The following is a 24,186-nucleotide window of genomic DNA, read 5'->3' as shown; positions in this document are numbered from 1 at the left end:
CTTTACATCTGAGTGACAGGAGCCCACAGCAGCCTGGCCCCAGGACAGCTTTTCCTCCACGACATGCCCCAGGCTGCATAAGACACAGTTCACAGTCGGACTCCCGCCCTGCTGTCTGATCCAGGACGAGCACACACTCCATGGTTACCCTCCTCACAAAGGGTGACGTCTGCTTTGAACTGAGGACCCCAGTAGTCCTGGGTACCCTTGCTCTGTCAGCAGGGCCCAGCTGCACCCACATCCTGATGCTCTGCAGGCAAGGTACCTGTCCTCTCCCGTCTCCGGCCTCAGCAAGCAAGTTTGCTTGACTGCATTTGATCGTCTGTTGTGTAACTAAGTTCCCCTTTGCAGTTCCAATAATCAACTGGGATCAATTTGCTAAAAAAAAAAATTTCAAAACATTACTGCTATCATTCCTCCCATTCCCCCAAATCCTACAGATGTGGGAGACACAGGGCAATGGCTAATTTGTCACGGGGCCCTCACCCAAGTGGTCTCTCTATAAAGGACTATAAGTTGTACTGGCTGAAGATGATGGTGAGGGAAGGGCTGTTTTTGAACGAACCTTCCCAAATATACACATTTAAACGACTGCGGCTCTTCAAAAGTCACGTGAGGCACTTTACACATATTCCAGTCATTGTGTTATCAATTAAAACAAAACTGACTAAACTAAAACCCTGTTGCAACTGCTTTCTGGTCTGAGTCAGGTCCTGGGGAAGAGGCACGACTGCAGGCAGGGGCGACCAGCACGGAGTCCCAGTGCCGGGATCCACCTGGGGATCCACCAAACATCAAGTCCTCCCCTGAAGCATGGAGCCAAGCCACTAATGAAGTCACAAACACACGTGCTCCCAGGATTTCTAAAGGTATTCTGGCAAACCTGAGCAATGCCTAGGCTCAGGCGCCCCTCCCCTCACAGATGAGGTTGCCAACCAAGAATCTGTGACAACTGACCCCAGAGGAACCCCTACCCAAGGCTTTCGCTCCCAGACTGGAGTGAGAAGGATGTGGTTCAAAAGTAGGCTCCCAGGGTGCCCCCAATGTCCTAGTCTAAATAACAAAGTGCATTAGGACCCACGGCAGCCCAGGCTTCCTCCTGCTGCCCTCCCCACCCCCAGAGGACCCCAGTACATTAGGTAATTAGCCAAAAAGCTGAATGTGCAGCCGGGGAGTACAGGTTCACATTAGGTATGTGTGGAGGCCGCCTTCTTAGTCACTATGCCATGTGGAATGAAAAGTGATGATTTAGAGAAAGCAGAAGGGCATGTTTGTATATTACATGATTTATTTAAAATAAATCTATTTCAAAATAAGATTATAATTTCCTTCTGGGCTTTTCTGGGGAAGGACTAGTTAATTCTACATAAATATAGCTTTATAGCTTAAACTAAGGCTGCACTAGAGAACAAATCAGTTGTGAAGGAATGAGACAGTCAACTACACAGCCACATGATCATATCACCTGGCCACATGCCACCACCAGCTTCAAAAGCCTGTTTTCTCTCGTATAATGTCTGCCAGTCTGTCCAGGACCCAGCAGGGTCTGGTAAGGCCCACACACAGAGAAGTGAAAATAAAAGGTGGCACCAGAACCACCAATAGCAGTGTTGTTCATAGGATGAGCTTCTTCAGATTACAGTGATTCCATCCTGCTGGCCACTTTCTACACCTTGGAGGAGAGCTCCATGACCCCACAATCAGATTGTTAGGGGCTTAAAAACATGAATTCTCCATACAGAGGAAACTGCCATGCTTATGTGAAATAGCACTCTCCTAGCACAGCTGCCTGGGCATCCACAGGGGCTCCGTGGTAAAGAATCTGCCTGCAATGCAGGAGACCCAGGTTCCATCCTTGGCTCAGCAAGATCCCCTGGAGGAGGGCACGGCAACCCACTCCAGTATTCTTGCCTGGGGAATCCCATGGACAGAGGAGCCTAGCAGGCTACAGTCCATGGAGTCACAAAGAGTCGGACACGACTGAAGTGACAAGCAGCAGCAGCACAGCTGCACGTGGCTTGTTGACTGAAGAGCAGATCCAGAACCGGCCGGCAGGAATTCACACATGGGGCTGTTCCCAGACTCTGGCCTTAGAGTTAACAGCTTCCAGTGGGACAACAGCCGCAGCCCTGAACATGCCTTCAGCAATATGAAATGTGTCAAGTGACTTTTCTACTAATAGTCTGAAAGGCTATATACTGTATGCTGCTGCTTAGCTGCCCAGTCATGTCCGACTCTCTGTGGCCCCATGGATTGTAGCCCACCAGGCTCCTCAGTTCACAGAATCTTCCAGGCAAGAATACTGGAGTGGGTTGCCATTTCCTCCTCCAGGGGATCTTCCTGACCCAGAGACTAAACCTGCGTCTCTTGCATTCTTCTACACTGGCAGGCGGATTCTTTACCACTAGCGCCACCTGGGAAGGCCATATATACTGTACACTTCCAAACATATAATGTTCTGGAAAAGGTAAACCGATAGAGACTGTAAAAGATCAGCAGTTTCCTGGGGTTATGGGGGAGGAGGGATGAGCAAGTGGCTGCTGCTGCTGCTGAGTCGCTTCAGTCAGGTCCGACTCTGTGCGGCCCCATAGACGGCAGCCCACCAGGCTCCCCCGTCCCTGGGATTCTCCAGGCAAGAACACGGGAGTGGGTTGCCATTTCCTTCTCCAATGCATGAAAGTGAAAAGTGAAAGTGAAGTCACTCAGTCGTGTCCAACTCTTAGCGACCCCATGGACTGCAGCCCACCAGGCTCCTCCGTCCATGGGGTTCTCCAGGCAAGAGTACTGGAGTGGGGTGCCATTGCCTTCTCCATGAGCAGGTGGAGTATAGAGGATTTTTAGGGCAGTGAAACTACTCTGATGATACTGTAACGATGGAAACATGTCATTATATGTTTGTTCAAGTCCACAGAACGAACAACACTGAGAGTGAACCCTAACATAAACTATGGACTTCAGTTAATAATAATGCATCGATATTGGCACATCCATTGCAATAAGTGCACCATACCAGGCTGTGTGGATGTTGACGGTAAGAGGGGTATATAAATTCTTCCTACTTACTACTTGATTTTATTATTTGACTATCAATTTTTAAAAAATCAAAAGTCAAATATCACAACACAGGCACCCACCTGTCTACCAAAGGTGGATAAGTGAAATCCTCTACCTGGACTGGCCCCGCCCCCTGGTCGGTCCCAGATGGGCGGCAGGCCGAAATGGACTTGAGGTCAGCAAGCTACATCTAGGCACCCAGCCCGGGGCCTAACTGACAGCAAATCAGGAAATGTTTGTTGAATTGGGCAGTTTAAAAATTAACCACCTCTTTCCTTAGTGCAAGGAGTAGGAGGAGGAGGGAAGGAAAAGTGTAAACATTCAATGAGAGGCCAGGTCACGGTTTGCAGGTAGGACATGGCTCTCAGGTCCTGTTCCCCGGTGGGCAGTGTGACTCTTTCAAGTCCCAGGGTCACCTGTAAGGCTGGGACGAGGACACAGTGACCTCCGAGGGAGGCTGTGACAATCAAAGTTAGAAAAGCCACAGCTCAGCACGTTACTGACACTCCCTCAACACCGTAGCTGGTTTTCATTCCTTCTGAGCACCCATTAGGAGCCAGTTACTGGTTAGGTACTTCGTTATTGATCTCATGTCACCCAAAACCACCCTGTTGGATTACAATCACCCACCATGTTTCAGATGAGACTGTTAAGCTGCCTGTGTACGGGAGGATCTGGGGTGATGAACACACAGACCCTCAAAGGCCCTGTGCTCAACCAACCAGGACTTTTATGATAAAATTCTCACTCTTTCCTTTCTGCCAACTCACAGCTCAGCCCCTATATGGGGCCTTACATTTGCAAAAACCTAGTGGAGGTATAGTGTTCACACCCTCTCACCAAAGCTCAAGGAACCCCATCTCTGCCACGTCTAGGGGGTGCCCCACTAGTGACCCCGTCCCCCAAGTGTCTCTTCGCCATCGTCTGCCTTCCTGAAACAGCTTTCTTTTCTACTTCCTTTTTTCTCTTACCAATGAGTCAGCCAGAGGCCAGGAAAAAACACAAGATACAATGCCCAAACAGCTCACGTGGCACCCATGAACAAGCACAGCCTCCCAGAGAGCAAGATATTTGGAATTCCAAACTTCCCAGTAATTACACATAACTCATTCTGCTTCCTTAAAATTTAAATAATTACCATAATTAATAGCTAAAAGCAAGCTGATTCAAGTGGGTTGTAGATGTATCATTCACCCATTTTACACATGAAGAAACTGAGGCTCCAGAGAACTGGACTTGCTCCAGCAGACAAGCAGGATAAAAGCCCAGGCCTCTGCCTCCATGTGCCCTTGGACTGCAGGGCCTCACCTGAGGGGACATACTGCCCAACAGCCAAGAAGAAAGAGACCCTGGTCCTAGCTCAAGGCTCCATTCCCCTGCCTGAGCACCCAGTTCACGGTTCAGCCCCTTTTTTGCAGGGTGGCTCTCTCCTTCCATATCTCCAACTCTACCCAGGAGACATCCTGGGCCCAGCCGGGAGCCTCTGATGGACAGCAGCAGGGCCAGTGATGATGCCAGCAGGACTCACCACATAGTAACACACCACACAATGGCATGCGTGCTGTGCCCTCTCCTCCAATGTTCCCAGCACACAGGGGACCCACCGACCACACCCTCCCCAAGTCAGTCATTAGATCAAAGACTGTGTTTTCAACCAGAGCTTCACCTAAGTTTTCTCAGTCTCAAAGAAATCTGGACACACACAGTTAGGCACAAACATAAAGTGATCAAGGATCCAGCCATGTGGGGGAGCCGTGGCTCAGCTCCTGGGAGACCGAACTACCCACCCCCCACCCTACCCCGTGCTTATCTTCAGGGGCGGCTGAGAATTTATGATCTGCTCAGCAGCACCGGCATTATAGTTCTGGAATAAGAAGAGTCTTTGTTATTGCCAGTGGCATTCTCTCCTGCCATTCAAAGCTGCGCTATCCAAAAAAAAAAAAATGAATAAGGATACATTTCCCCCTCCACCATGATCTAATAAGAATAAAAGCTTAACTATCCCGAGCAAACAGCCAATTACTGTGGCTAGAAATGCCATAATCAGTGATAGTTAAGGCTTTTGGAATATTCTTTGAACCAAAGAATTCAATCCCCTAAGTGGCCGGCACCAGGTCTCCTGTGAGAATTGGTGCCAAGGGCAGCGGGGCTCAGTCTGCAACGGGGGATCAAGAGTGGCCAGCCAGAGTGTCACATGAGAAAGTACACACAGGCATACATACATGATGTACAATCACACACGTGCTGGTGTGTGCACATGTGCACACATGCACAATGACACAGGACAAATAGGGTTCTGGGCATGGCTCTCTCCTCTGTCTGCCCCATGGGGTGATGTGGATTATATATAACTCATTCCACTTCCTTAAAATTTAAATGACTACCCTAATTAATAGCTAAAAGCAAGCTGATTCAAGTGGATTGTAGATGTATTATTCACCCATTTTCAGTTCAGTTCAGTCGCTCAGTCGTGTCCAACTCTTTGCAACCCCATGGAACTGCTGCACGCCAGGCTTCCCTGTCCATCACCAACTCCCAAAGCTCATTTTACACATGAAGAAACTGAGGCTCTGGGGAACAAGCTCCAAAGTACAAGGCTCTGGGACTCTCAGGGGCTGGGGTTCCATCCAAACCCCCACCAAGTAGATGGGAGAAAACCCTCTTGGAAATCTGAAATGTACCCCCAGGGTGGCATTGTCCACACCTCCACTGCTTACAGGAATCTCTGCTCTGACACAGTTCCTTGGGTTGAAAGTACACAGCACGATGGAGAGAAGAGCATATCTGTGGCAAAGCAGACCTAAAATAACCAAGGTTAGAAATCAGTCATGCCCAACGGTAAGAGTGAGCAAGAACGCCTAGCCCTGGACAGAAAGGGGAAGCCTTCTCCACAGCAAGACCAGAAGTGACAGCGGAAGTGCCCCAAAGCCCCACCACGGGACCTGATCTTGAACCGACTAAAGCACATATCATGTGACATCTCGGAAGAGAATGGGATTCGGGCGGGGTTGTGGGGGTGGCTGGCCAGCTTGGGGGCTGGATAACAGAGCAGTATGGTACTCTATCCTAGCCTTGCCACTTCCCCATGAGTCCCGATTCTCCGTAAGAAAAAGTTTAATAAGAAAGTTCGTTCATTTAATCTCTTTCTTGAAAAAAAGCAGGGCTAGAGCCACTTGTAACTTTTCTAGCTTTATGTGTGTGCACATGCCCGCATGAGTAAACGGCATGCATGTGTATGAAGTGTGTGCATGTGTGGGGCATGGGCGAGTGTGGACTGTGTGTGACTACATGTGCGTGCCTGTGTGTATGGTGAGGAGAGTAGAGGAAACCAGGATCCTCACATGGAGAGCACACACGTGAAGCCAGCCCACAGTTCCACAAAGCCAGCCTCCAGCACACATTCCTTCCACTCAAGAGCCCAAGGACGAGGAAAGGTTGACCCATGAGGTCCAGAGCAGTGACAAAATCCCAAGACTCTCTAAACCCCATCTCCCTGGACCTCCAGCCACAGGGCGACCTGCAGGGAATCTGAGGGGGTCCCAAAAAGGAGAGGTGATGCGTGGGCCCTGGCCCCACTCAAGGTAACATCACACCTGGAATGTGCGAGAGATGCAGACACCGGGACCCGTGGAGAAAACCAGGGCCTTATCTAGGGTGCCTGCAGCTTCCATATGTCATTTCCAGGCCTCCTCATTCCCCACTAATCAAAGCCCTGCACCCAACCCAGCACACCAGACCTCAAGTGCTTCGTGGGGCCACCCAGCAATTTAACCCTCCCAGGGAATGCCCAAATGCAGGACAACTTCCCTGATTCAGGGTCCCCATACTTCCGTGACTGCCTGAAAATCCCAACCCATCCATGTATGTGCGTGCTAAGTTGCTTCAGCAGTGTCCAACTCTTTGCAACCCCCATGGATTGCAGCCTACCAGACTCCTCTGTCCATGGGACTCTCCAGGCAAGAATACTGGAGTGGGTTGTCTTTTCCTCCTCCAGGGATCTCCCCAACCCAGGAATCAAAGCCACATCTCTTATGTCTCCTACATTGGCAGGCAGGTTCTTTACCACTAGCACCACCTGGGAAGCCCTCCAAATCCCATCTATGAACTACATTTAAAAATGAAACCAGAAAAATCCCCAAGGCCAGCCATGTGCCCCAGACCCTACCTGCCCCCAGCCCCTACCCTACAACAGCAGCACGTCAATGTGATTAGAAAGAAGGGATCATGTGACGTGGAGAAAGGGTTGTGACATGGCCAGAACAAAATTACCAAATTCTTTTCTGAAACCAAATTCTTAAGTTATTTTTCTATAATTAAAAACATGGATTTCATAGCTCCTCAGTTTATTCTTGAGATGAAAACTATACACCCTATCAGAAAGCATCTAGCAGCCATTTCTTAAAGAGTTTTGTTTCTGTGGCCACGATCCAATGCAGTCTCCTCCTATACACATCATTCAACACGGGCCAATTCGGCTCCAGAAGTCCCACGGGAGAGTGATGTAACACTTACCTTGGCTTCACATTTCTTGTGACAGGAATACTTGCAGGCTGCAAGAGAAGGAAAAAGAAGGTGTGTTGAGCAGTCTCTCCATACTTTCTACATTTCCATCTCTAAATCTTGAGTAAGTCCAGACAGAAGGAGGTTGCTTTTTGCTTAGGACACAAAACTGAGTTCAACAGAGCCAGGGGGTGGGTGGACATGGTGTCCAGGAACCCAGCCATCTCTGCCATGTCAGCAGTGGCAGAGGGCACAGGGAACTCTGGAGAGGGGTTACAAACACCCTGGCTCTTCTAGGGGTTCAGGCCACCAGATCAGCACCTTGGGAGGAGAAAGGCAGCGCAGCTGAGTGGTAGAAAGTATCAGTGTTTGCCTGGAAATTATAGCTTCTCCCTGAAGAAAGGACAGAAACTTGAAAATGCCCCCAGAAGACTCAGGACCGGCGCCTTTAAATTAGTGAGAAATTGGACATTTGCGTTCCACGCTTCTTCCACTTCCGGACGACCTAAGAACTGACTGTCAGAACAAATCCACATCTAAATTCCTGCGGGGGATCCTTCAACCCAGGCCATTGTGAGGACTGAGAGAGGCATGTGCTGGTTCGGAGGCCCCAACAATGCAGAGAGAGCCGGAACCAATGCGGATTTCACAGGCCCGCCCTCTGTGGGCTGCAGCTGTGCCTACAGGACATGAAAGCCTCGCCCCACCAAAGCAGCTCAGGGCCCTGGGGCCTGTCTGCCGATGCTCCCATGCAGAGACAGAAGGACAGGGAGACAGCCAGGAATGAAGCAACTGCACCAAATAAGCGCAGTGCAGGCGCCCCCGTGGGCTCCAAGCAGGCATCTATCTGATAAACCCATGAGGTGACTGCAGGATGGGGGACAGGGACCTAGGCTTGGGGGCACAGGACCTGTAGGCTTTCTGGCCCAGCCAGGCTGGGCTGCCCTCGGTGGAGCCAGGCCTCTTTTTCTTCCAGGATTATGGTGATGCCAAAATGCCATCATTCAAGGGACCCTGCTTTGAAACTGCAAAGCACAGCATCAATATATTGAAGTGTGGGGTCCTGGAAGAACAAGGCCTCAGGTCAGGAAATAGGTCCCAAATTGCAGTCAGCACTTCAAGGCCCAAACTTTTCATTCCCTGTGTTTTCTGAAAGCCCTAACTCACAGCCCACCTGGGACTGAATGAGGGTGAAGCAAACTAATAAAGAAAAAGAGCCTGTGGCTGGGGATCCCTAGAACTCCAGCAGGGAACAGCCAGGGGTATTATCTTTGCAAGACCTAGCTTTTGAGCTCCTTCTATGCATCCAAGGTTTGTAAAATTATTCACAAAGACAAATATTTATTCTATATCTTCTAATGGGCCCACCCAGCAAAGGTGATGAGTGATTTTCTAATCAAGATAGGCTAGCTGTTGGAATAAAGGGGCTTTCACACCAGATTAAAATCTCAGACAGAAGGACAGCCAGGGGCCAGAGGCCAGCAGGAAGAACAGAGATAGAGACGAAGGCAGTTGAGGGGCCCTCTGGCCTTTAGGGAAGATGAAAATTAGCGGAAACGCAGCCAAGACTTCCCCGGCCCCAGGGGAAGCTCTGTCCGCACACACTGAATGGGGCGGCCGGACCACTCAGCAGCCGGGACACTGCACAACCTCCCGTGGCAGTCAGCCCCCGAGACCGCCTCAGGGCTCCTCCTGGAGCCCGTGTCCCCGTGCGGTCCCCTCACACAGTGACAGAGCGGGTCGTGTGGCCAGGAAGGAGGGTGGAGGGTGTGGCGAGTGGCCTCTGCTCTGTGCTCCTGGACCACCGCTCTGAGAGGAGCCCTGCCCACGTGTGAGGCACTGAGGCAGCCCTGGGGAGGAGGCCCATGGGAAGGAACTGAGGCCTGCCGCCAGCAGCCAGCTGGGAAGCAGGTCCTCCAGCCCCAGGAGAGCCTTCAGATGATGCAGCCCCCTAAGAGATGCTGAGCCAGCACTGCCCGGCCACGTGACTCCCAAATTCCTGATCCACAGAAGCAGTGAGAACAGAAGCTACTGCCACAGTAAGTCACTAACTTTGGGAGTAACTGGTTACGCAGCAGATCAACAAGCCGATTCAATCCAAAGAGGGACTCTGGTGTGTGGGACCGTGACAGGGGTGTGACACAGTCACGGTGGATGGCCCACTGGGCTATGACAACAGCCTCAGGCCATTACAGGGCAAATCCTCACATCCACAAAGGTGAACTAATCAGACTGAATTTCATAAACCACCCGAGTGCTAAGGCGAGGGTCCTGAGAGGTGGGTCCACTGTTCCTGGGGTGTAAGCAGGTGACCCGAGTATTATGAACTTTCCACCCAAAAGCCAAGCACCACGGTGGTCCCTCAGATTCAGATTTCAGTTTCCACATATAAGTGATACCATACAATATTAATCTTTCTCTGTTTGACTTAGCACACTGTTGATTCATGATGGTGAATGGCAGGATTTCCTTCTTTTTTCCACCTGAATAATGTTTTACCACATCTTCTTTATTCATTCATCCATTGATGGACACCTAGCTTGTTTCCATGTCTTGGCTATTGTAAGTAATACTGCAACCAACATGACATCTATTGAAGACACTGATTTTGTTTCCTTTGGCTATATACCCAAAAATGGAACTGCTGGATCACATGATAGTTCTATTTTTCACTTTTTGAGGAAATTACATACTGTTTTCCACAATAGCTGAACCAATTTATATTCCCACCAACCGTGTACACCAACAATGTACAAGTTCTTTTACTCTACCCTAACCAAAGCATGTTTTCCCTTGTGTTTTCGATGACAGCCATTCTGACAGGTGTGAGGTCATATCTCATTGTGGTTTTGATTTGCATTTCCCTCAAGAGAAGGGGGTGACAGAGGGTGAGATGGTTGGATGGCATCATTGACTCAACGGACATGAGTTTGAGCAAATGCTAGGAGATAGTGAAAAGCAGGGAAGCCTGGCGTGCTGCAGTCCATGAGGTCGCAAAGAGTCAGACATGACTGAGCAACTGAACAACGACAACAGGATCAGTGATGCTGAGCACCTCTGCATGCATCTGTTGGCCACTTTTATGTCTTCTTTGGAAACTAAGAAACTATCATTTGAGTTTTGGTGTAATATCAAAAAAGAATATGCTTTCCTTTCCAAATATGTATTTGTATACAGCTGGATTTTCTTCAAAGAGTGCAACCGAAACAACACATTTGGGATGGTTAATTTTACGTGTCAAGTTCACTGAGCCACAAGATGCCCAGATATTTGGTTAAACAGTATCCTGGGTGTGTCTGGGAGGGTGTTTCTGAACAAGAAAAATATTTGAAACTGTACACTGAGTGAAGCAGATTGTCCTCTCCAGTGTGGCGGGCTTCATCCAATTCACTGAGGGCCTGAATAGAATAAATGGTGAAGTAAGAAAGAATTGGTTCTCCCTTCCCAACTGTCTCCAAGCCGGCACACTGGTCGTCTCTTGCTTCTGGATTAGAACTCAGACAGGAACTATACACTGGCTCTTCTGGATGACAGCTTGCCAACTACAGATAAGACTTAGCCTCCAAACCATATGGACCAATTCTTTGCAATAAATTTCTTTCTCTATATATATCCTATTGGTTCTGTTTTGCTGAAGAACCTTAACTGACACCATGCTGAAATAGACTGAATGCAGAAGCAGCTAGGGGGATCCAGCCAACTAAGTCACACATAACATGCACTCAATTTATGTGCATAAAATAATGCCATTCTTCTTATTGTATGTAATGAGGAATAAAACAAAGAATAAAACAAAGCGATATCAAAGACCCCTTTCTGCCATGGAAAAAGAAGTTACTGAAGCAATAAGGAAGAAAAAAGTATATATCCACAAATGACATATAGAATGGCTACTGGGAAATCATGACTTCTAAAAAGCTAACATATGACAATGCTTATAATGTTGCTCGTATGTGCTCAGTCATGTATGACTCTGTGCAACCCCAGGGATTGTAGCCCGTCAGGTTCCTCTGTTCATGGAATTTTCCAAGGTAAGAAGACTGGAGTGGGTTGCCATTTCCTACTCCAGGGGATCTTCCCAACTCAGAGACTGAACCTGGGTTTCTTATGTCTCCTGCACTGGCAGGATGGTTATGTATGTACAGTACAAACTCTGTAAAATCAGACATGTGCAATGGACAGGTCCACACATGGGAATTCAGTATAGGGGAGAAACTGTCATATTCAGTTACAAAAGGATGAGCCACACAACAAATCATGCTGGGAAAACCAGCTCACTCACGAAAAATAACCTAAATAGCATGAATTCCAGATGAATCAACCATGAAATTGGAACAGAATTGGAAAAGCAGAAATGAATATTAGAATAAAGTATTGTAGAATATCGTTAAGACCCCAGAGAAGGGAAAGCATTCTTAAATAGAAACAAAAACAGAAATGAAATTAAATAATGGGTAAATTTGAACTATCCAAACCTTAAACCTTTCACATGACAACCACTCCATGAGCAAAATTAGTCAAGCAACTGCTCACTATGCTTGCAACATGTAAGTTGGAATGGTAAGGAACTAACATTTCTGTAGGTCAAAATCCATCAAAAATTGGCATAAATTCTACCTAATTTAACTATAGAAACATTAATATTATAATATCTATACTATGATTTCTTAGAAATCAGGAAGAAAAAATCATCTCATTTTTCAAAGGCACCAAGGATTTGAAAGGCCAGTTTACTAAGTAAAACATTACAGGGATCTCTCTGGTGACGCAGTGGATAGGAATCCAGCTGCCAATGCAGGGGACATGGGTTCAATCCCTGGTCTGGGAAGATTCCACATGCCAGGGAGCAACTAAGCAACTACTGAGCTTATGGCTGCCAAAGTGAGCACTCAAATGCACCAAGGATTTGAAAGGCCAGTTTACTAAGTAAAACATTACAGGGATCTCTCTGGTGATGCAGTAGATAGGAATCCAGCTGCCAATGCAGGGGACATGGGTCCAATCCCTGGTCTGGGAAGATTCCACATGCCAGGGAGCAACTAAGCAACTACTGAGCTTATGCTCTAAGGCCCATGGGCCTCAACTACTGAGCCCACATGCCACAACTACTGAAGCCCACACATCTAGAGCCCGTTCTCCACAACAAAGAGAAGCCACCACAAGAGAAGCCTGAGCACCACAGCAAAGAGGAGCCCCCAACTGCCACAACTAGAGAAAGCCTGTGCAAAGCAACAAAGACCCAGTGTAGCCAAGAATAAATACCTGAAAGAATCCGTCTGTCAATGCAAAGGATGCAGGTTTGATCCCTGGTCCAGGAACTAAGATCTCACAGGCTGTGGGGTAATTAAGGCTGTGTGCCACAACCACTGAGCTTGTGTTCTAGGCCCCACGCGTCGCAACTACTGAACCTACGTGCTGCAACTATTGAAGCCCCTGTGCTCTAAAGCCCATGCTCTGCAACAAGAGTAGCCACCACGATGAGAAGCCCATGCACTGCAACTAGAGAGTAGCCCCTGCTCACCACAACTAGAGAAAGCCCACACACAGGAATGAAAATCCAGTACAGCCAAAAATGAATAAATAATACATTACAGACATCTTTTCAGTATCTTCTTAGATGCTCAGCCTCAGTGATAACCAGAGGAATGTAAAAAACCTAATAGAGCAAGACACCACTTTTCCACTGACTTGCAAAAATGAAAAGCAGAGAAGCATCAAGTGAAAGACGGAGTTAAGTTCAAGGCCAAGGTCCACGGTCAGCTCCCTAAGGCTCCCTCAGCAGTTCCCATTAGGGGTCCTTCTCCACTCGGGAAGGGGTTATGTGGCCAGTGCGTGTCTCACAAGTTTCTAGGAATTAATGACACACGAATCCTCACCTCCACAACCCTGGGGCCTGCATTGCATTCCTTGGTCAGACGGGTTGCCAAAGTCCCAGGCAGGAATCCACTCTTAACAGCAGCGGCAACTGTCTGGAGCATCTGGCTCTGAAAGGCCCCACATTGTTCCTTGTTGTCTTGGAACTGCTACCCTCCCGAAGTCTCCAGGAGCCTTGGAAATCCAGGCCACTGTTTCAGGCTTGTCACGCAACACTTTACACATATCTACCCAGAGAGAGATGAGCCCTGGGTGTCACCTCTGTTTCTCTGCCTCCGCCCTCAAGCTCACCCCAACCTGCCCTCAACCTCTGCCCCAGTTTATCCACACGCACAGTCACCAGCTACATGAGATGGGGGGCCAGATGCCCACAGCAGAGGGCCCAACGCCACATTCACTGCTTGGTCACCTGCTTCTTTTCCTCGCCTTGATGGTCCTAACTGCCACCAAGTCCTGGGGTTCTATTCAGCACCTGGCACAAAGCAAGTGCTGACTTGCTGATCAGCCTACCCAGCCCTAAGCTTTGTCTGTAATCCCCTAGTATACTGTAGACTGTGATAGTCCCACACACAGGGACAGAACTACCCACCTCCCCAGACTGTAAGCTTCCCACCAACAGGACTCCCCGCTCAGACTCGGAGCTCCCCACTGACAGGACTCCCCCCCTCATACTCTGAGCTCCTCACAAACAGGTCACAGCTTTCCCATATTTTTATTCCAGCAGGCAGTTAATATGTGTTCAGTTAACCAAAGGGGAAAAGTCACTATCAAATATTCCTTACAAAACCCCCCTCCATCCCATTTTCCCTCTGTCCTCTTTTTTGCTCTCTTTCCCAACCTTCATTTCCTTCAGGTTCCTCCCTACAGTTGTCTCTTTTGCAGCATTTCTCTTTTTTCCATGCCAGTCTGTTCTCTCCTATTTCATTATTAAATTCAGGCAAACCATCTCTCCCAATGCCATCACTTCTGTGTGATCTGACACTGCATTCTCTCTGAATTCATCTCCTCCACAGGGCCAAGTTCTGCAGAACTTACAACTTTCGACACCCAGGAAAAGACTCACCCACACAGGACTAGAACATCATGATCAACCATGCCAGTGTCCTCAAGTATGGGTTTGTAGAAGGATTGTCAGTGGAAGCTGCGCCACTTAACCCACCCAAGAGACCTCAGCAGAGCAGTGAGAACAGGCTACCTGTTCAAAGCCCCGGCAGGTGGGGAGGGTAGAGCAGGAACCGCTTCAGTGGATTTCTGAGCAGCAGAAGGCAAACCGCAACCAGACACTTAACCCCATCACTCACCAGCCATCCGTGTGGCTTTGCCTGTAGTTACAGTTTGAGAAATAGGGGTTAAAGAGCCTCTATCTACAAACAATAGCTTCTTAAAAATGAAGTTTTTCTTCTAAGTTAGCCACATAAAAATAATCTGTGGCAAATAGGCTAAAATGTGAAAATAAGTGACTTGCAGGTCAAGAACAAGCCTAGAAAAAGGAACAGTAAAAATATTAGCCAAAGTCACAGCATACACACCTAACCCTTCTCCATCATCACCACCATCAGCAACGTGACACCATAACCACAATAACACCTAACACTACCAGACACTTCCTTGAGCCAATCAGGGCTCTCTATGTTCCTCGTGCATTTAATCTGTTCCTCACAATGACTCTAAAACAAAACTCAACCACGGGGAGGCAGGGCAGGAATCCGAGCAGCCTGTCTCCAGGGCCCATGCTTCCCTACTGCTCCAGAAAAGAGTCAAAGGAAGGGCCCTTCCAGTAAGACCTCACACAACTTCTGCATGATCACTGAGAAAAGACATGCAATGTCTACAGACTGCACATACACACTGGCTCAATGTGCAAATGTATACAACACACATCTAAATTATTAGGAGGGAAAACTACTAAATTGTCTGAGTTTTTTATGATATCTATATAGCTTACTGACAAAAGGAAGAGATCCTAGAGATTGACGACAGAACAGGCAAATTGTAAAGGTTACAAAGAGAAGGCCAGGAAAGGGGCCTGTCCTGGGCCACAACTTCTTCTGCAGGAGCCAACCACTGACCCTGCCAGGCGCCGTCTACACTCCCAGTGACTGTGCCAGGCTCCTCACCCAGCAGCACCCCCACATCTTGCCCCTGCCCGTCCAGAGGGATGCAGTGCGGAAGAGGGAAAAGCCCAGCCTTCGGATGCGGACAAAAAGCACAGCTAAGAAGATGGCCACACAGCAACAACACATATAAACACCCAGCTCTCACATTTCTATCCCTATGGTCACTGCCATAGGCCTTTTTTCCCTTGACAGTGTCAGGGGCTATGTCTCTGATGATGGCATTTTTGAGAAGCAGACTGTCACAATCACAATCCTTGGATCTCCCACACACATCAATTTAATTTAAGAAGATAATGTCTAAAAGATTCCTGGCACATAGAGTCCTTCCCTTTTCAAAAAAGAGTAGCTACTGTTTATCAACACAATTATTACAGCTAGGTACATAAATATGATAACCTATTGAGTATTCTCATAGGTGTTTACATTCCACCATATGCCAGTGCCAAGTTGCTTCAGTTGTATCTGATTCTTTATGACACTACGGATTGTAGCCCCGCCAGGCTCCTCTGTCCATGGGATTCTCCAGGAAAGAATACTGGAGTGGACTGCCATGCCCTCCTCTAGGGGACACTCCTGACCCAGGGATTGAATATGTGTCTCTTATGTCTCCTGCATTGGCAGACAGGTTCTTTACCACTAGCACCACCAGGGAAGCCCGTCCCCACCAAATGAGGGAGTTCTAAAACACCTTTTTCTGGAGAGAAGTCAGCAGATATCTCAGGAACAATGCTACATGTGAGTCCCCAGCCTCTTAATGCCTGAGGGCTGACATTCACCACATTATGAGCATACCCCATGCTGGACCTAGAAATAGAGCATGATGCCTCCATGGGCTCCTGTCACCATGGCCTCCTTCCATGCCACCCATTGCCTGTCCTGCCACCCACGTGGGGCCCCAGGCGTGCAGGCATCCCTGATATCAGTGGGCCTCTCTCTGCCAGGGCCTGGGCCTTGGCCTTCAGGAGGACCTGCTCCTGTTTACTTTTCCCAAGAGCACAGCCTCCAGTGCCCATAGCCAGGCAGCTGATTCCTTTGGCCAAGGATGTGGCTTCCCTGAGCTGTACATGTCCCCAAGGTGGCCTCTGCTAGCCCACTGCTCCTGGCCACGTGCTTCACCACCCGGCCACGAGGGATGGATCCGGGGCCTCTCAGGGAGAGTCCATACACTTCCCCTCAGCTGGAGGGCTCAGAACAGAGGAGCACGGCCTTAAGATGAAATAAGGAGGTCAAGTGAGAAGGGGGACTGTGGCGTGTCTGCTGGGGTGTGCACACACGGAAGGGGAACAGGAGCACAGAGCGGCCCCAGGACCAGTGCCCGGACCCAGATCCCTTCTTACTGCCTCCAAACCAGGCAGAGCATCTCAGCCCAAGTGGTGGGGCGACAGCGTGTGAGCCCTGGGTTCCCCACACGAGAACACAGTAGCAATGTTCCTGTGGGGAAACAACACGTGGAGATGAACCCCCTGAGGCAGAGGGCACCTATGGGACAGTCTCCAGTGAAGGATTTTCTCAAGGAAAAAAGAACTAGGTGGGTACAAAAAGTGATTTCCACGGGGCTAGACTGTGAGATAAAACAGAACCACAGTGATCCTCAGACCAGAGAAGCATAAGCCAGACAGATCATGAGTCAGCACTGCACAAGGCCAGCCTGTTGCCACCCTTCTGCCCTCCCACTCTTTTGTGTCACACATGGTCCTTGGGGCCGAGTTGGCCTCGGGCAGTGCAGCACCCAGTGGGATCCTGAGATCTCACTGCCTCCCCCATAGAATTCCAGAGGGTGCACAACCACCTGCACACACAACCACAAGCCATCCACACCACTCTGCCAGGCCTCTTAGTCTTCCTTGACATCCCACACATCACAACTATAAATGCCATAAGACAGATCGTTAAGAATCAAAGAATATTAAAAAAAAAAAAAGAATCAAAGAATATTCTGGGCCCCTTCCTGGCCCCTACAAGCCTTGGAAGCTGCAGGACAGGGAAGGAAGCGTGAGCCTGGAATGTGCACTCTCGTGCCAAGCCCTGGATGGTACTGGGGGCTGTCAGCATCCTTGAGGAGCTCTGGCCTAATGGAAAGCCTGGCTGCTGGGCTCCACTGTCTCCAATCTGGCTGTATCTCATTGCTTCCATTTACTTTAAAGAGAATAACTGTATCTTGTAGGTGGTTAAGGCAGAAGTACTGAGAGTTTTAAAAGGATGTTTGGGATAGCTCCTTAGTCAACTCAGGCCTCAGCTGTACAGAGATGAGAAGGAAACTGACTCTCCAAAGAGCCAATCTGTTTGTCGCCACCAGGCCGTCATTAACTATATGTGGGAAACAAAGGTGTTGGGCCTACAGAGCTAAACCACCTTGGTCTGTGCTCATGACCTGCACGTGTGGACAGCAGCCAGCCAAGGAATCGCCCTGGCACATCCAGGTGGGGTCATTGAGGAAAATCATTATCACAGTTGCAAAGCGAAGTGCCAGAAAGTGAGCTCAGCACCTCACACCCATCCCAGCCAGGCCTTACACCAGCCATCCAGAGAACAATGCTGCAACCCACATCAGGGACCCAGAGAGACTTTGATCCTAACAGACTCAGAGCGCCAGCCTGCACTCCTGGCCCAGCCCTGTCTTGGCCACACCCTTCTCTGCACTTCCAAGTGCGTGTGTATGCTCCTGTGAGCATGTGTGTGTGCATGCATGCATGTGAGTGCGTGTGTACGCACACAGCAGGCCTGCTGATGTGGGGAGAGGGCCTGTGCCGAGAGGCCTGGTGCTGGATCCATGTCCCACGTGCACCCCCACAGGTGACTCCTCAGTCCCCAGGGCCTGGCTCCCCCTTTGTAGTTGGAGAGGAACCATCAGGCCCTGTGAGACAGGCTGCATCCAAGGATAAGGTGAGAGCGCCATGCGCTCTGAGAAGCAGGTGCATCAGCTCTGAAACAGAGACCCGTGTGGGGTGAGGCAGGGAGGAGACTTCTGGCACCTCCAGGAGGCTGCAGAGGAGGGAAAGAGAGGCGGGAGCTGGCTCCGAGGCACCAGCACGGTCAGCACTGACAGTGGCCGGGCCCTTCCGAGGAGGGGACACACCTGCCTCCCGCCCCCTCTAAGGTTCCACGACAGTGTGGCCATCATGCATCTTTCCTTGAGGCCACCTAACTCCAAAGCAGCCCTCAGGGACCATGTGCCAGGGAGTCCACCGTGAGGATGGGGAGCCTTGAGGCAGCCCTGGAATTATTCTATGGAGAAAATCCCAAACCCATCAGTGATAACAAGCCCAGAGCAGCCCAAAGCCTTCTCCCAGGTAACCCCACCTGCCTCCATTCTGTGACACAGAACCACAATTCCAGGGTTCAAGGGAAACAAGAGAAGTCCTCCTCACAAGTCTGTGATACAGATTTACTACCATGGAAACAAAAAATAGCAAGTTGCATTGATTACCTGGGGTTTAAACACCAAATACTGAAGCTGGGGGCTCTGTTTACAGACTGGCGCAACGCCTGACAACAGGCTAAAAGGACAGTAACGCAATGAACCGTCACTCAAAAGAACAGAAAAATTTCATTTGTAAACTCTGGTAACAGACCAGAAAACAAAAGGGGATGACTCAAGCTACCGACACTAGAGGACAGAAGGAAAATAAGTCATGAGCCACTCACGGCTGGCCCCCTCCCATAAGACTAACGTTGCTCTTTCTGGAAAAATTTCTCATGAGCATATATCTGTGTAAATACGTTTCATCCCAGTCCAGCGAGGGTGAGGGGAAACTCAGGTTAAGATGGGGAATTCCATGATTTAACTTTGGAAACTCCCGAAAGAAGGTTTCATTTTGGGTTTTTGTCTGTTTGCTTTGCTTCAGTTTAATCGGCATGAGAAGGATCAACGCGGACTCACCTCGGCATGAAATCCCTCGACCTTCAATAATCTGTTTGCAAACCCCACAGACTCTGGCTTTTTTAAAGGCCTTGTTCTTAAAACTGTGCAGACTCGCAGTTACTTCTTCTGGCTGAAAAAATAAAGGGAGAAAGTGTCAGCACTTCCATTGATAGTCCATTTGCTCTTCCTTTTCCCTTTCAAGAGATAATAAATCCAGCCAAGTTGGTGACGAGCTGAAACAAGAACTTGACCAGGCAAACAGAGCAAAACAAGACAGCACCTTGCCAAGGTTGGGATCCCGGGAGCCTGGGATGCCCCGTCTGCACGCTCAGTGCCAGAGCCCTGGTGACGGCCCACACGCGCCCAGCTCATAATCCCCCGGGTGAAGGGCTTATGTGATAGTGGATCAACTTCCAGACTGCAGGCTTACAGCTACCACTTCTGCGACAAAAGAATCCATGTGCGTGCCTAGAGTCTTAATGCTTTTTTCCTCGGGAAGAAACAATCAGCAAACAGCATGATTATAGCAGAGGACACTAACTCACTGGCCTTCCTGGCCCCTTGGCCTCTCTGAACTCACGTACTGGAGGAGACGCTGTCATCAGACCAGGGTGACAGGACAGGCGATTCCTCTTTAAACCTGGTACAACATCGAATCCATTACACACACAGGCACTGCGAAGAGATGGACCACTTAGCCTCCAAATCCATGTTTGTAGTGTCAAGCAAGGCTCACAGCTACAGCTGAGGATCTTATAAAAATTCAATTTGCCTTTGAAACTAAACACCAGTCATATTCCCATTTTCTGATATGTGACAGAGCATTCTAATATAACTGATATCCACATGGACTCACAGAAGCCATTACTCACACCAGAATAGCTAAAATTCATCGAGAAGATGAAGTGTCACCGAGAAAGGAGACAAATGGTACAGCTACTTTGGAAAGCAGCTTGACAATTTCTTACACGTATTTTTAAATCTACACCAATCTTACGACTCAGACACTTAAAACTACAGACACTTAAAACTCAGACACTTACGACTACAGACACTTAAAAAATATGTCCGCAAAGACATGTGTGAGAATGATCAGAGCTACCTTTTTAAAAAGTGCCCCTAACAGGAAGTAACCCAGATGCCCATCACAAGGAACCTGGACAAACAAACCATGGTATATTCATAAAATGGATATACCTATCATATACCCAAATATTCGCTTATGTATACACAAGAGTAAGCTACTAATATATGCAACATCATGGGTGAACATCAAAGCATTATTAGGCTGAATGAAAGAAGTCAGACATGAGCACACAGTGACTGGTTCTCTTTATAGGATGTTCATGAAAAGGTAAATGAATTTATCTAGTTCCTCAGAGGCAGGAAAAAATGAGGTGAGCTCCACGACCGTCTCTAAACTCCTACACAGAGAAAGTTTTCAGGATGCAGAGAGGGAAGGGCGAACCAGTATACCACATGGGCTGAAGGAAAGGAGTTAAGAATTCAAGCTGAATAAGCCAGCAAGAATGAGTTCGCTAAGCAGAGCACTGGAGAAGAGAGAGCCGCAAAGAACTCTTAAAATCTTCAGAAGGGCCCTCGGAAGCATTCAGCACAGCACCAAAGAGCGTGTGTGTACGCACACCTGTTTGAGGAAGATACCCAAGGCTGGGGAAAGAACCATCATTTGAGGAAACAGTGCTCAAATAGAGCCGAAAATAGCCCTTCTTCCCACATCCAGACCAGAAAAACCCAAGATTCAGGGAATATTGCACAGAAAACAGGAGGATCTTGCCTCAAAAGTGAGGAATGACTAACTATAAACTGAGCACTGCTCCTTGTCTCTCCAAGTAATTTAACTGCATTCCAGAACAAAGCTCAAGAATATCTGTAGATATAAAAAAATACCCAACACCCAGTAAGGTAAAATTCACCATGCCTGGTACCCAATCAAAAATTATCAGGCACGGGACTTCCCTAGTGGTTCAGCAGCTATGACTCCACGCTCCTAGCGCAGGGGGCCCAGGTTGGACCCCTGGTCAGAGAACTAGATCCCACATGCTACAACTAAGGATCCCAGCACCACAACTAAGGATCCCACATGCCACAACCAGGACCTGGTGCAGCTGAATAAAAACAAACAAACAATTTTTTTTTAATTATCAGGCATGCAAAGCAACAGAAAAACATAACCCATAATGAGAATAATCAGTCAAATGAAAGTGACCCTGAACTGACAAGAATAAGCACACAAGATATTAACAGAGTATTATAACTATATTCCATTTGTTCAAAAAGGTAGGTAAGAAAAGATCCAAAACAAACATTTACAGAAGCAAATGTAAATATCTGAGATGAAAAATATTAAAATGCTGGATAAAATTATTGACAGATTAGACACTGCAGTAGAACAGATGAGTGAATTTGAAGACATCACCATGGAAACGTACCAAAATAAAGCACAAACAGAAAAGACAACCTATGTAAATAAATAGATAGATAAACAAAAAGAGTATCAGTGAACTGCGGGACAGCTTTAAGCAGCTTATAAGCCCCTGAAAGAAAATGGGTGGGTGGAGGGATATTTGAAGAAATAATGGCTGAAACTTTTCCAAAACATGAGGAAAACTATAAACCCATAGATCCAAGAAACTCAAAAAAATCTCAAACACAAAAAAATGTGACAGAAACAACATAAGGCACATGAAAACCAAATTGCTCAAACCCAGTTAAAAAGAAACAATCTTAAATGAATCTATATACAAAACTGAAACAGACTCACAAATATAGAAAACAAACCTTTGGTTACCAAAGAAGTATGGAGGAAAGAGAGGGATAAACTAGGAGTAGGGATTAACAAACTATTACACATAAAACAGATAAGCAACAAGGATTGACTGTACAGCACAGATAAGGATATTCAACATCTTATAATAACCTATAATGGAAAGCAAATCTAGAAAAAATTCATATATATATATACATAAATATAAATGAATCACCACTGTACGCCTGAACCTAACAGAGCACTCTAAATCAACCACACTTCAACTGAAAAAAAAGAGATCTTAAAGGCAGCCAGGGAGGCAGGGGAGCACAAATGACACTCACGGGAGTAAGCATTAGAATAACAGCAGATTTCTCATTCAAAAAAAAGCAAGTGAAAACACAGTGTCGCAATATAAAGTACTAAGAAAAAACTGACCAATCCAGCAAAAATACACTTCAAACATGACAGTGAATTAAAAACTTCCTAGAATATACAAAAGCTGAAATAATCTATCACTAACTGACACACACTACAAGACATGTTAAAGATAGTCTGAGCAAAAGGAAAATAATATTAGATGGAAATATAGCTTTACACAAAAGAATGAAGACCATTAGAAATGGTGAATTACATGGACAAATAAGTAAGGTCTTTTACTTCTTACTTAAAACTCATTAGAAGATAATTAACTATTTAAATAAAAACTGATAATGATACAATGTGAGGTTTAACATAAGTAGAAGTAAAATTTATGATAAAACAGCTCAAAGCTCAGGAAAGGAGAAATGGTAGTATATTACTGTAAGGCTCTCATAATATACATGAAATAGTACACTATCACTTGAAGGCAGACTGTGACAAGCTAAAAAGGTATAACATAAACCTAAAGCAACAACTAAAATAATGAGTTGTAGGTAATAAATACAACAAAGAAGATAGAACAAAATTATTTTAAAAGTTCAATTACTGTTAAAATGGCAAAAAAAAAAAGAGAAAAAGCAGTAATAAAGAACACATAAGAGAAATGGAAAACAAGCAGCAAGATGATAGATTTAAACCTCAATATATTAGGAATCACATTAATGTAAATAGTTTCAACATTTTAATTAAAAGGCTGCTGCTGCTGCTAAGTCGCTTCAGTTGTGCCCGACTCTGTGCAACCCCATAGACGGCAGCCCACCAAGCTCCGTCATCCCTGGGATTCTCCAGGCAAGAACACTGGAGTGGGTTGCCATTTCCTTCTCCAATGCATGAAAGTGAAAAGCGAAAGTGAAGTCCCTCAGTCGTGTCCAACTCTTAGTGACCCCATGGACTGCAGTCTACCAAGCTCCTCCGTCCATGGGATTTTCCAGGCAAGAGTACTGGAGTGGGTTGCCACTGCCTTCTCCAAATTAAAAGGCAGGGATTGTCAAATTATATTTTTTTAAAAAAGAATAGAAAAACATAAAATGCTAGTGTCAATCAAAGAAAAGCTGAAATGACTATATTAATAACAAAGTAGATTCCAGATTAAAGAATATTCCCAATGATATCCATCTGAGCCACCAGGGAAGCCCCAAGATATAGAAAAGCACTATATAATGATAAAAGGGTAAAAATCAAGAGAATATGACAAAGTTACATATTTAATAACAAAATTCTCAAAATATATGAAACAAGAACTGACAGAATTGCAATGAGAAATAAGCAAACATAGATAATCAGACATTTCATTACCCCACACTGAATTGTGTCCCCACAAAATTCATATATTGAAGCTTTAACCTCCAATGTAACTATGTTTGAAGTTAGGGCCTTTAAAGAGGTAATCAAGGTAAAATGAGGCCATGAGGGTAGGGACCTAATCAATAGGGCTGGTGTCCTTATATGAAGAAAAGGAGACACTAGGGAAGCTTGGCACAGAGAGGAAAGTCCATGTGAGGACACGGTGAGAAGGTGACCACACAAACTAAGGCTAGAGGGAGACCTTAGGAAAATCCAAACTTGTCAATACCTTGATCTTGGACTTC

At 47.1% G+C, this 24,186-nt stretch overlaps 1 protein-coding gene across 1 annotated transcript in view; it reads right to left on the bottom strand.

Moving 5' to 3' along the window:
* Positions 1-24,186, bottom strand: part of TNS3 (tensin 3) — a 220,581-nt gene that overhangs the window by 156,047 nt on the left and 40,348 nt on the right. The window contains exons 2-3 of the mRNA XM_061165571.1: positions 19,426-19,537; positions 7,567-7,604 (exon numbers count right to left, since the gene is read on the bottom strand). The gene's annotated coding sequence lies outside the window, so the exon portion shown is untranslated. The remainder of the gene's footprint in view (positions 1-7,566; positions 7,605-19,425; positions 19,538-24,186) is intronic.

This window comes from Dama dama, chromosome 18 (assembly GCF_033118175.1).
Source record: "Dama dama isolate Ldn47 chromosome 18, ASM3311817v1, whole genome shotgun sequence".
NCBI lineage: Eukaryota > Metazoa > Chordata > Mammalia > Artiodactyla > Cervidae > Dama > Dama dama.
Note: the sequence above shows the minus strand (reverse complement) of the source record. Positions and strands in the feature narration are given on the sequence as shown.